Source organism: Haemorhous mexicanus, chromosome 5 (genome assembly GCF_027477595.1).
Source record: "Haemorhous mexicanus isolate bHaeMex1 chromosome 5, bHaeMex1.pri, whole genome shotgun sequence".
Classification (NCBI taxonomy): Eukaryota; Metazoa; Chordata; class Aves; order Passeriformes; family Fringillidae; genus Haemorhous; species Haemorhous mexicanus.
In genome coordinates this window covers 62,650,295-62,664,446 of record NC_082345.1, presented here as the reverse complement: position 1 = coordinate 62,664,446, position 14,152 = coordinate 62,650,295, and the positions used below count along the sequence as shown (strand labels likewise).

Here is a 14,152-nt window from a genome sequence, read left to right as displayed (position 1 = left end):
TGGGCTCATTAGCAGAGGTGCAGCTCGGTGCAAACGTCCCTACACTTCTAGGGACATTGTGGGTTTAAAAATCACACAGCATCTTTTTCAGCATAAGACTGAAGTCCTTTTTTCAATCTAAAGTGAGTCACTTCGGTTGTTTGTGTATAGGACTTCCAAAGACAAGAGCACTGGGGAAAATGGCAAAGACTTCAGACAAAGCCACTGCCTGGCAGTGTTACCCCCATGCTCTGGGTCCCAAGAAACTTCATGAACTCAAGCACAGCGTCAAGCCCGAGCTGGCTGTGTGCATTCCTGCACTCTGTGTCAGGGCTGCGGCCTCCGGCAGGGAGCTGGGTGCAGACAAGCACCAGATACTTGTGACAAAGCAGGAGCCAGGCACCAGCCAGCATAGCAAACAGCAGGCCCCTCAAATACAGCTGGGGTGGCCTCTGTGCAAAGGGACTGAGCTGTGAGATCCCTTGAGATTACAATTTAAACTTCAGTCATTTAAACCAGATATTCTAAATGAGGGAAAAATTAAAATAAGTACTTTCCTAACTTGAAGAAAAACACAGCCACAGCAACATCAATCCAGCTTGAAGCTGTTTTCTTGGCCACAAGGCCAAAAATGTAATGGACAGTAAAATGCAAAGGTAGATTTAAAAAAGGGAAGGAAATGGAAAAAATCCAACATGACATTTCTTACCTACCAATTGCTTTCTCTGAATCAAACTATCTGTGTTCTTGCTCAAGGACTGAAACCTTTCTCCATCTGTCAGGAGACAGCAAACTCCAGAAGAGACTATGATCTTCTGGAAGTTGTCCCTTCTCATCAAATTCATGTTCTATAGTTGAAAGAAGTCCTACTGTTTAGAGATAATAAAAGACACTTCTAAATTGGAAGAATTTGAGATTAAATTTGTTTTTTTCCAGCAATGGGAGTCACTTAAGCAAAGAGACAGGGAAAGGACAACAGGCAGGATACTGGCATGATAAATCTCAGCTATAATCAACTGACTCCAGCTTGATTACAGAGGAGGAACTAAACTCTGTATTTGGCAAATGGATCACAGAGCAAGTCTTTTCTAAAGCTTTTTGCTGAGTCTGACAATTGTTAGCTAGACAGTACAGAAGATTTAACCAGCAATGGCTAACAAGTGAACCAAAACTAACCATGCCTGAGCTATCATCCCCGGGATTTGCCTACTCTAAGTACTGAGAGAAAAAAGTTTATTTACACTGAAATGCTCAAGTAGTTTCAAATGATAGCTAGAAACAGACGATCACTGAGTGCAGGATGAGATAGAAGAAGAGGGTTATCTGTCCCATCAGAAGATCATTGTAACACTTGAGGAAATCTGCAGGTCCTAAATCTACAATGTTATTACCCCCCTTCCTTTCCTCCTCACTAGTCCCAAATTCCTTGACTTTCTAAGTTGCTTAAGGTCTGAAAAAGAAGTAATTAAAGGAAAAAACAGCTGAAAAGCGCATTCACTATGATAGATACTACTTATGAGAGAACTCTGGCAGTTTTATTTGTTCTTATTTCTCCTTACATTTCAGATGCCTAAGTGCCTGCTGCATAAAAAGTGATAGCAGTGGCAGTTACAAAAGGTCTGCTGTCTGTCTGTGCTGTTTTGCCTAAGGACATGAGGTCTATTCTCAGCATTAGGAACTAACATATTTTGGAAGGTGTAACATTCAGCAAACAAAACCAGAGAACAGATATTCTGCTGTACAGTATTTGCAAGTCTTGTGTATGGTATTTATCTTGGAATACACACTAATGAGAACAGCAGCACAAGCACTACAAGGGAAAAGACTCAATTACTGTAAACAACTGGGAACAAAAGACTGTTAAACATTCAACAATCACATCAACAGAAGGTTTAGAAGTCTTTACCTCTTGTTTACTGTAACAAGATTAGGTCAATGCTTCCCTCTGCCTCTTAGCTTCATCAAACTAGGGAAGACCATAAAAAAACAAAACCACTCCACCAACTCACTCGTTCACTGAAAAAACTCACTGCCCTGCTCAAAGTATGGAAAGATACCAAAGTATCTGAGGCTACTGCCACAGTAAAAGTCAGCCTGTAACCTCCAGCTAATCAGCTGCATATCTGTCAAGCACATACATGCGAACCACACTTACATAAACTTTCTGCTCCCTTACTGCTCCTCCCACTCCAAGATACCAATTCTAGCCAAGAACTTGATTAGCAACAGACTATGAAACACTTTCAGAGAACATCAGAGGTGGCACTTACAAAAGGACAGTGAACTTTTATGGCCTGAAGGCTCCAGAGCAAAATGTGGTAGCCGGCATCAGGCATTGCATGTTACAACTGCAGTTGTACCATGCATCAAAAAGAGATGCAATTTATTTTTCGGCTCTTCTTCCCTTTCAAAACATTCCTGGCACACCTTTGGCTTCAATCTGGTATTAATCCATGGTTGAATTACAGGGTATGGATGGAGACTGAGCACATATAACACAACCTTGAGTCTTTTAGCATTTGCTTCCTACAATAGACTGCTCTCACCCTGCAAGTACAGTGTGTATTGCTGTCTCCAGGTGTAGCCTCATAGAGTCAATATACTGAAAAAGGTCTGCTGAGCCCTCATTCACAAGCAATCTTGATTCATCCTTTATCAGGGACCTCTCTCTTGTTAGTTATTTTATGCCAGTTTAGGAGCTGCAATTAGTACATACTCTCCCACCCCTTCCTGGCTAACTATAAAATCATTAAACATCAGAGTTACATGGACTACTTTTGTAGGACTTCTGTCTACCTCTTTATAATTACCTGTAAAAATCTGGTACATAGACTGCATTTTGTATTTTAATTAAATATAAAGCAACGCTGGTTAGATACCTCAGGACATTTCTCACTTTACAGAAATCAGAGCTCATTTAACAGCCATAGTATTTCACAGACTTAGACAAACACCTGTATCAGATAACACTGGTTTCAAGTAAACAAGTAGGTTTTATTTTTTCCCCTGAAAAGTCTAATGAAGTTTTCTAGCGTCCTTTAGAAAAATGTAACAGAGATATAGAACTTTCTGTTTTTCTCCTTTTAAGTTCATTAGAACAAATAGAGGGAGAATGTGATCCATGCACACAGCAAGTAATCCAGCTGTAATTCATACCACAGCACAGCAGAGGTAAAGCGGTAATGCCAACATTAAACCTGATACTATTTAGCCCTTAAAGCTTGCAGGTAATCTCTCTCTTTCCAAGAACTGCACACTGAAAGAAATCAGATATATTTAAAGAATAATACAGTATCATGAAAGTTTTAAGTAAAATTTAACTTTTTCAAACTATAGAGTTTAAATTGAGCTTAGACATCTAGAGGCTTCCAAAAGCAAACACTCAGGAACTGCCTTGTTCTTCATTTAAAAAGCTCTACAGAATACATATAAAACATAGCGTAAAAAAGTTGACAGCTGCCAATTCAAAAGTCAGCAGTTCCCCACTGGCATATTTTGTTTAAACTACTTTGGTACCACTGTCATGTTATTAACCAAATTAAAAAAAAAACCCTCTCTATATATTTCTAAAACACTACCCATTACCACTGTAATCATAGTTTGCATTCTTTTTTAACCACATTACCACATGTGAAATATGTGCCAAAAATGGCAAAACAAAACACAGAGCATACAAACACATATTTAAGGGAGAAATCAAGGTGGCTTCTTGAAAATATGGGTCTTGCTAAATTTCTAGTTACCTGCATGCATTTCTCTTTAATCTTTCTGAGGCTGCAGCAAATGGAGCTTAGTGTCTGCTATCAAGCTAAAAATCTTAGCAATAATTTGTGTAGATTTGTGCAGATAAAAATAAAAATCACAGACTATATTAGATTCCAAGACTGTAAGCAACACGAACTATCATATCTGCACAACAGCATGCTGATATAGTTGGGAAAAAAAGTAAAAATAATCACAGTACAGATAACCAAGGGTCAAAGTTCTGGTTATGCATGAAGTTTCAGTATTGGCACTTCCTGTTCTGAGTCTAAAATACTAATAATTAAATCTATTTTCTCCTTCTTTGCTAAAGTAATGAACTGCAATTCTCTCCCCTCCTTCATATATCTACACCTGATTTGCTCACTTACATTACTGTGAACCAATAGGCCAGTTTTAAAAGGTCTTCGGTGCACAGGAGGCATTGCCACACAGTCCCGCAGGCCAGGGCTGCGCTCAGGCTTCCTGAGCCCCTCCCGGCGCGGAGAGGGGCGGGAGCTGGATGCCATCCTCGCACCCTGAACGCCTCAGCTACTTCGGACACCGCAGGTGCTGCCGGCAGCCCTTCCACACGGGTCACCTCCCTCCGCACCGCGCAGGAATGTAAGGCTGTGGGTGTTTTTCCCCAGCAACAGCTGGGTCCTACAACCTCGTGCGGCTCCTACACCGGGTTTCTCACGCCGCACAAGCACAGCAGCAACAAAGCAAGGCAGCATCTGTAGCGACCCTCACTCACATTCAGCCCGCCGCTGCAAAACCCACCAGGGCACCTTCCCCTGGCGCGCTGACAGCTTCGCCTGCAGGGCTCGGGCCGTCCTTCGGCGGGGGCCGCCGGGCCGCAGGCGCCGTCAGCGGCCGGGAGGCTGCCGGGAGCGGAGGGCCGGGAGGAGGCGAGCAGCGAGCCGGGAGGGGGAGAGCGGCGGGCCCGGAGCTCCCCCTCCCGGACCCGCCGCCGCTGCCGCCATCCGTCTCTCTGCCCCGTCCCGTCCCTGCTCACGCGACGAGCAGGGAAAGCCCCAACAGCGAAAGGTCAGGATCAGCAGAGTTAAATAAAAAATTCTTTCACTTATCACACGATTTTTCTCCTGAAAACTCATCAAACTTCTAATTTAGTTTTGGAAGGCTTAGGGAAAGTCAGTCCTTCGATCAACAGTGCTGCAGCTTCAGCCACTGCTGGCAAGGATACACACTGTCCACATTAACTCCAAATTCAGGTTCTGAGCTCCACACAATAATGAATGGTAACTGGTAATAAAAAATTAAGATTCTGAGGATCTGATTATCTTTGATTTTTACACATTGGAGTGCGGACCAAGCAGATTAAGATCCTGTTACAGCCAGCTGCTGGATAAACACAAAGGTCTTTATCACCTATTTTTCTTCTTACAAATACTCCATACTCACAAGTATGCAGATATCAGAGCTATGGTGTCACCACCCAAAATAAAAAGTTCAGTCAACAAGCTGAGCTTTGCTGTGGCACAGCTCTGCATATTAAAGCATCCCTGTGCCAAGCCCTCAGCCAGCTGACTGCTGCTGGAAATGGTGGGTTCCCCATTAACCAGAAATACTTCCTTTGGCATAACTCTCAAGATTTGGAATGGCAGTATGTTTAATGTTAAATGATACAATTACAAGTAATTTGTTTCAACTATATTTAAATGGGCAGCCATTCAGCTATTCTCACATACATGCAACTCCTCTTGCAGCCAAGGAGTTGCTGGCTTGTCCACTAAACCCAGCCAAACCCAGCAATTTGCAGCAGACCAGCATGGGACCTCAGTTTAAATGCAAATTTATTTCACAGCTGTGTCCAACATGAAACATACCAACAAATGTTAGTTCACAGGGCAAGGTATTTTTCAATATTTCAGGATTAAATTCCATATATTTGAGCACAGACATGGAGTGGTGTTCCCCAGGAAACTAAGTTAGAAGTTGTTATCTGGAGTGCTGTGTTCCCTGGCTGTGCACCCTCCTGACTGTGCAGGAATCCCAGTGGAGCAGGAGCAGGAACGGCCCCAATTTATTCAGGTTTCTATCTTAATCACAGAATCTTCTGCCGGAGGCCTTGGAAGAAGATGGGGAGTATGAAAACAGAACTACAACTCTCAAAGATTACTTACAGTAAGTAAGCTCTTCAGAGGGCAGTGTGGGTCCTCCTGGCAACTGGACAGAAGAGAGAACTGGATTCAAAATATCCTGACTGACTGGACCCAAAGACAGAGCCCAGAAATTTAGTCAACAGATCTTTGAAGGTGCATAGCCAGTTGTTTTGTGGCTTTGTTTGGTTGGTTTGTTTTTACTTAATTTGAACATGGGACTTGTAGTAAAAAATAAACCGCTATATTTTTGAGGCATAAGCCTAGCTAAACAAAATAGCCCTGAATGCTTCTGGGATTCCTGTTTAGGAAATCATTCACTGCAGGTGTACATGCTTCACAGAAGAGGCAATCACTGAAGCCAAGGAATAATGAGACACAATAAAATATGGAAGTATAAATAAGCAGAAGAAACAATAATAGGTAAGTAATGTTAGGCAAGTAATGTTAACACACAAATAAATAAGACAAATAGGTACAATGTTTAAAACTGACTGGGAAAAAAGCCAGCAAAAATGTATGCTAGTAAAAAGTTCCAGCTAAGCTGAGAAATCGAAGGTTGAAAGGAACTAGTGGTTGTGTGGTACACCTCCATCACTTGATGGCGAGGACATTACACACTGCTAATACCTATTTGTATATCTCAGATTCATGCCTGTGGAGCAGCTGTCAAAGCATGTCATAACACATAATCCTGGGGATCCACAGGGCTGCAAGGCTGCTGCAAAGTGAATGGTGATTGCTGCCCCATGTCAGCTTGTGATAAAGGTCATATCAGAGGTCTTCAACGGCCGGTAAGGCATTGAGTGATCATGAAGATTTAGAATATAACACAGGGTAGTGTTAAGGGAGAGTTAACTTCTATAAAGAAACAAAACACTGCATAAGACTTTGGAGGGGGTGGGTGGAGAATATGCATAGTAACCATGCAAACAATCTAGCAGAAGTAAACTCAAAGCAATGCTTTCACTATCTGAAAATGAAAATACATCTTCTGAAAACCAAGGCTGATGTTAGCTTTTGTTTAAAATAAAATCAGGATCTTGACAGTTTTCTGTACCTTAATATAGGGCATCTCAAGTGATCCAGCAATAAATCAACTAAACCAAATGTTTCAGGAAGCGATAATCAATGCTTTAGTTTTCAATCTAAAATGGGAAATTAATCAGCAATATTAAGATATATTTAAATAGAAAAGGACTTCTACAGTTGAGCTGAAGACCACAGACATTCATCTTATAGATTAACTTCTGTAAATAATTATCTTTATACAATGTGATACTAACAGAGACAGTTTGTGCTAATTGACAGACAAGTTCTACATTTAATCATATTGAGAAAATAGTGCACAGGAAATAATTATTTTCTAACTCTAGATTCTTAGTACAGAAATTTCTGCACAGAACGCACAATCTGCAGAAAGGCTAAGAACACAACTAATCAATAGCTGAAAGAACTATTCATTGTAGGTAATATGGGGGGAAAGGATTTTTTTTGGTGAGGGATCACTTTCTTTGCTCATCTTGCAAGCTTTAATTAAGTGGCTACAAAATAAGAAGTTGCTAAGAATGACTCTTTTGTAACCTGTTTTCAGGCTATAAATGTATTTCTGGTTATAGTAATACTACCTATAAACCATTAATAAAACTGCCTACTTACCAAAGACTAGATATAGACATTAACTTGCCTGATGTGAGCATGAAGTTAGGATATCAGGGTGTATTTAAGCTTATCTTGAAAAGAACACATCTAATCTCTGTAGTTAGATTTGGACTGATGGAATTTGGTTTGTGTCTATTGAAGAAAAAAAGGGATATGCCAGTAGCACTTTATGGTGGCTCTTTTATGCTGTGCATCAGAATACTCCCATAGAATTTTCAACATGAGGCCCAAAATTTAATTAAGTGCTTTCCTGATGGTCACTGGCATTATCAGACAGCTTGCACATTTAAGCTACTTGAAGCCAGGAACATTTCTTAGTACCCAGCACACGGAGACGGCCTAGTCTGGAATGTGTATTGGGACTAAAACTTTAAAATCCAGAAACAAGAGTCCAATCTGTTGGGAATGCACATATTTCTTGCTAAAGCTGTGAGGGCCTTAAACAGTGCTAAAATTAATTTTGTTTCCTTGTACTGCTAGGTAGGTCAACATGCAGGATTTTTTTCCCACCTAGAAACAAGGCTAAAGCTTCGGCAATTCTACAGCACCAGCAAAACCAGAAGAGACTTCAGGCAAAAAACTTTAAACCAGTAAAACACTAGCATGTATATTTGAGCAGCAGCTGTGTGAAGCATTTTGGGTTTTTCTGTATCTGTATGCTAATCTCTCTCTGAACCCCAAATCAGGTTTCTTATGTTTCAGTACCATGGATATTTCAGCACCAAAAGACAGAAGAGGGGTATTGGAGAAATGCAAGTCAGAGTGCTTGAGAAAGCCAGAATTGTACTGATTTTGCATGTGGAGATTATTTCAGAAGAATCTCTGAACCTCTAGCTGATAATTTCTGCAGACAATCTTATCTTAACTACATTTAGCAGAAAAGAAGACAGAGCATTCAGATCTCTATGAATTCCAATTATCCTGACTCAACTCCTCCAACAAATCAAGCCCCTGATCCATTTTCAGAACCATACTCTACAAAGTTGGTTTTGTGGCCTATAAGACAATCCTTTACTCTTAAAGCATTACAGACCTTCATAAACAAATCAAACTGTTGTACTGAGGAAGAGTACAAAGCTCTAACAAGTGGCACTTGACAGACACTCAGTTATGCTTACATTATCTTACAGATGAGACTCTTGGAAAAATGAGGAACACTGGTTTACTTGAGGAGTGCCTTAGTCCTGCACAATCCACTGCTAAATCTATAAATTAGACTGTTATTTTTGGGAAATCCTAGAAGGACTGATATATATCCATATTCTCAGATAGTGCCTTATTTTTTCTGCTTATCATCTCCATGTATCAGAATTTGTCCATATTTTAGGCAGGGAACTCTACTCCCTACTCCCTTTCACTTGATTTCTGTCAGACATGCATGAAGTTTGCTCCATCCTACTCATACAGGAATTAATGACAAACAGGGTTCTCTCCTTTTTCATGCCCTATCCAGCTAAGAAGTGGTTGTCCATATAGGTGTCAAAATGTATGCAAACCCCATTTAAAAATCAGCTTCTAACAGTGTAATAAAGAAAACCTACCCTCTCCTTTCTTAGGAAAACACCTTCTTTTCAGGAAGTGTTTATTTAATGTCTAGCCCAGGATTTCTTGTTTCTTGGTCAGACCCCCTGGGGGTTCCTAAAGATCAGTTTGTCGTATTAAAGATGAACTATCATAACAACAAAATAAGTTCTGTTTCCATTTTGAGCTGGACACAGCCTTCTGCTGTAAACCTTCAAACCTAATCTAGGCAAGTTGAAGTACCAAGAAGTGATCCCACTGTCTTTCCAAAATAGCTAGAGTTAATATTGTGCAATCACGTAAAAGCCAGTCTTTGTTCTCAGTTGCTTATAAATGACTTCAAACACTTGGACACCTCACCAGTGCCACAAGTTCAGCAGTACCACTGCAGGTGGCTCAGGTACTTGGCTTAGGTACACACCATGCTTAGGTACTTCTAGGATAAGCAGTGAAACTACCAGCAAGGAACATACATCTCTCCTCCTCCACTTAAACCTCAATTCATCAAGTGAGCTCATGGACACAACACATCTTCAGTACTTCTGTCATACAACCTTTTCCACTGCTATATGTCCCTAAAAGTTTTTGAGTATTTTAGAATAATATTTACTAATTTAATAATGCTAAATGATACACAAAGAATTAATGAATTCACAAGTAAAACACAAAAAAATAGTATTTCTAAAAGGAGCAATGCTGTTGTACCTTGAAGTGGTTTCTGAAGTTTATTACTTTTGTCCTTATATACACACTGCTTCCTTAAGGTGTTACAGGGTCTCAAATGTATCCTTTAACTTCCTAGAGCAAACAAGAACAAATCTGTTGCTTGATGTGTGCAATGCTGCTCAGGCCTTCATAAGCACCCTAACATTACACTTCTTAGCTGTGAAATTCCACAATCACAGGTACTAGTTGGTATCTCTTACTGACTTAATTCAACTGATAATAAAGGGTTTATTTCAATTAGTCTCACATTAGAATCAGTGATTTAGATTTAAATTAAGTTCACATAATTTTCACATCCTGTGGGTATGCATGTTTTGACAGTACTGCAAAAACGTGCTGCAAGTTGCATAGAAGTTGATTGAAACCGTCAAACCAGTATTTAATTGCTTGCTGACATGTACCTCAAAAATAGTCCAGAGTGGATTTATCTGAACATGCAAAAGCACATGCAGAAAACACATTTTCATGACATCTCCATGCCTTGAAGAAATACAGGTTTTATTGTTACATTTTTAATTCCTGAATCAAACAACACAGCTTTTGCCTGCCATTTGCTGTATGACTACATGCATCACCTCAGACTTCAAGAATTCTTTTTTCTATATAATGCATATTATAAAATAATACTTCCAAAATTAAACAAGTATTAAAAAGAAGTTTTAAATATAAAAATTTCCTTACTTCTTTTGTTCTGATCCCCAGCCTTTGAAAATCTGTAACATCTGTGCAGTCTCATTAAATACATTTGCTCAGATAATGTACAAGAAAAGCAATTCCTAAGCAACGTGTAAAGTTCATTAAGTTTTTGCAGAAACTTTATGCAGTCAGTCATTTATTCTCTCCTGATTTTGGTGCTGCAGAAAGCAATATTCTGGACATGTAGTCTAGCAGTCCTCACCACTTTTTCCCCACTTAAATCTCATTTTCTCTAATTTACAATTTTTACTTTAATCCTAATCAGTCAGTAAAGTTTTAGAGTTGTCTTCTAGACTTTCTATGTCTTTTGGTAATTTTAACAGGCTTATTTCACACATTAAAACCTACTCTTCACCACATCCCTCTTTAGGGCTGTGAATTCCTGCTAAAGAAGAACACTTTTGGGAGAAGAAAAAAAAATTAAAAAAAAAAAAAAAAAGAAAAAAAGAAAAAAAAAAGGCATGTTGCCACCAATTCTTAGATTATAGAATCATAGAATGGTTTGGGCTGGAAGGACCTTAAAAGTCATCCAGTTCCAACTCACTTGCAAGGAAGTGACACCTTCCACTAGACCAGATTGCTCAAAGCCCCACCCAGCTTGACCTCGAACACTTCCAGGGACAGGGCAGCCACAGCTTTTCTGGACAACCTGTGCCAGTGTCTCACTGTACAGAATTGCTTCTAAAAGCTAATCTTAACCAGCCCTCTTTCAATCTGAAGCCATTCCCCCCTGTTCTGTCACTACATGATCTTGTAAAAAGTCTCTCTCCAGCTTTCCTGTAGCCCCCCTTGGTACTGGAAGGTGCTCCAAGATATTGCTAGAACCTTCTGTTCTCCAGGCTGAACAACCCCAGCTTTCTCAGTCTGCCTACAAGTGCCTCAGCCTTCTGATCATTCTTTGTGGCCCTCCTCTGGATTTGCCCCAACAGGTCCATGTCCTTATGATATTGAGTGCCTCAGATCTGGATGCAGTACTCCAGGGGGGTCTCCTGAGAGTGGAGTAGAGGGGGAGAAGCACCTTCCTCAACCTGCTGCCCATGCTGCTTTTGATGCTGCCAAGGATATGGTTCACAATATATCAATCTAGTTATGTCAACAGTCAGTAGGTACACCCTTTAAAAAAATAAACAACCCTCAAATCTGAACAGACACAGCCCAGGAAAAGACCACTTTAAGATAAATTCAAATGGTAAATCTTTCACCTTCAAGGTTGTGTGTCCTTTTTAAAATATATGCTTTTAAGATAGTAGTTTAGAGAAGACAGGCAGAGCTGAATGAATAATTAATTGTGGCTGCTGTTCCCTGTGCAAGTGCCACTCTGAACCATGCATTCTGAACCATGCTTTTGCCTTGCACCATCTCTGGCATTCACCTGCTGCCCTGATGGGTCAGCTTAGCTTGCTAAGCAGAAAACTAACCAAAGAAAGGGGGGAAAGTTGCTAAACCACAAATAAATCAGAGTGAATAGCTTTCTCCTACTATTCGATAATAAGTTGGACAGTGTCACTACAGGGTGAGATGAGCAGCAGGGAAGGAAGACGGTCCCTGGGCTGGTAGGAAAGGTGGGGTGTGAAGAATGTGCTCTATCCTCTGCAGCAGTGTGCCTTCAGATCCATTTGGGACACCCTGCCACAGTGATAGTCAACAGAGCTGTAGAAAGGGCACTGATGTCACCAACAGAGACAACATCCCAGAGAGATGATCATGTTTTAAAGCTACTGGAGGTTTTGCTGCTGTTGAAAGAAGCTATTGCTTATTTTAAAAGGACCATGGTTGCCACCTGGTTATCAATCCTTGCTGTAAAAGAGCACTTGCTGCACCTTGTGACCTGTGGCTGCTCTCATAACTGAGTCTCCAACCCATCTTCTCTTCCTCTAGTCTTTACCAACCCAGGCTTAAGAGTTTATTGTCACAAAACATCACTGACCATTGTCCTATTTCAAACAGTGTTATTCTGAGAAACAATAGCAAGTGTGGTAGTCTGGAATCAACTGTGTGATACTCCTACCACACTGACTGGTCTTAGTTAACCTATCTGCCTTCAGTTATGGAAGCAGAGAGGACATGACAAATACAGTAAGAATGAGTAACTAATATTTTGAGAAACATGACAAGGGTTCTGTAGAGAACTGGACAAAAAAATGAGAGAAGCTTCACTCACTATCTTTGTGTATCATCAAGAAAAAGCAAACTGTCTTTCAAGAACAAAATACTAGAAAAACTTAGACCTGCTGAGCCTGGACACTGCAGACCTACTTCATCAGTGACTTCTGCATATCTCAGAAACGCCTATTAGAGAATTAATACAGAGTATGAAGAATTTGTCATAACAGTCCTCCATGATTTGGGACTCAATGCTATTATAATATTAGTACCTTCCTTGAGAGACTAATAAAGTTTATTAAAAAACAAAATCTAACCCTGACAATGAAAATTCTCTATATCCTAAACTTTAAAATAAAAGCATTTTGCATATTTCATTTGCCACAAAGTTTTCAAATAAAATATAAACTAGAAATACAACTGTTGTACTATTTATTCTCTTAGTTACTTAAGCCACATTTTTTAGTTAAAGCAATTCTTAAAATAAAAGATTTAAGAAAAATAATCTCACTACATCAAAATTAAGTTCTACATTTAAATGAAGTTTCACTATTCCAAAATTGACGACCTGGAATAAATAAAACATAGGTTGCTCATCAAAAGAAAAACCAGGGTGCAAGATGGTGTAAAACTGTTAGTAATGTTCATATGCAGCACAATCAAAGTGACTATTGCATTTCTTACAACACTATATGAATATTTCACACATCAGGAAAAGAAAAATCACAAAAGCAAGAGACACGAGAAAGCTTTTTGATAATGTAAGAACAAATGGATTACAATGTTAAAAAACCAAACTGCTACAAGATGAGACCTTTTCTGTAAGTGGCTAATCCACATTCATAAAACCACTACTAAACATCACTGCAGGTAACAATTCACTTTAGATTATTATCACCTAAGCCAAAACATATTTTAATGTAACAGCATGGGTTACATTTTAAAACAGTTTAGTCATTTTTGCCATCAGCACAATCCAATGTTTCTAGGAATGCAAGTCATTTTTATTAGGCAGCCAGCTGCAGACATTGCCGGAACTCAAGTTCCAGAAAAACTGGGAAAATTACCATTCATATGCTTTCAAAAGCTTCCCAAACACATGAATGGAAGCTGTGTTTGAATGGCAGAAGTCAAACAATTTGGAAACCAGATTAAAGGAAATAAGTAGTGATTTATTTGCAGTGTATCTTTTCATTCCACATAAAAACGCTTGTGCTCAGTGACCAAGATTTGGTCCATACTTACAAGAAGATACTACTGCAATGATGTATTATGAAATAATCTTTGGAAAAAAACGAACCAGGAGCAACTGCTTTAAAGAATTACTCTGCTGCACACAGCATCAGGCAGTGATGACTAATGGGGAGAGGCGCTGCTCGGCCAGCTCAGTCGCACAGTGTGGGGGAGGCACTGCATACCAGGGAGCGCTTGCAGGGAATGTGAAGCAGATACTCTTGTATCGCAGAGAGATAAACGGGGCAGTAAGACAAATGAAGCTGCTCAGCCTTTCCTCCTGTAGTATTTTAAAAATATGATTAAAATAAACTGCTAAATTTTAGTGTAATCTTATGAAAATTCCCTTTATTGCCATATGTAAAGCT

General features: G+C 39.8%; 1 protein-coding gene across 5 annotated transcripts in view; it reads right to left on the bottom strand.

Moving 5' to 3' along the window:
* Positions 1 to 14,152, bottom strand: part of ATXN7L1 (ataxin 7 like 1) — a 111,065-nt gene that overhangs the window by 44,068 nt on the left and 52,845 nt on the right. The window contains exon 1 of one of the 5 annotated variants that reach the window (XM_059847370.1): positions 4,478 to 4,593. The exons of 3 other annotated variants lie outside the window; for them this stretch is intronic. The gene's annotated coding sequence lies outside the window, so the exon portion shown is untranslated. Of the gene's footprint in view, positions 1 to 4,112; positions 4,276 to 4,477; positions 4,594 to 14,152 lie in introns of those variants that run through there. One more of the 5 variants, XM_059847369.1, reaches the window with a different exon arrangement.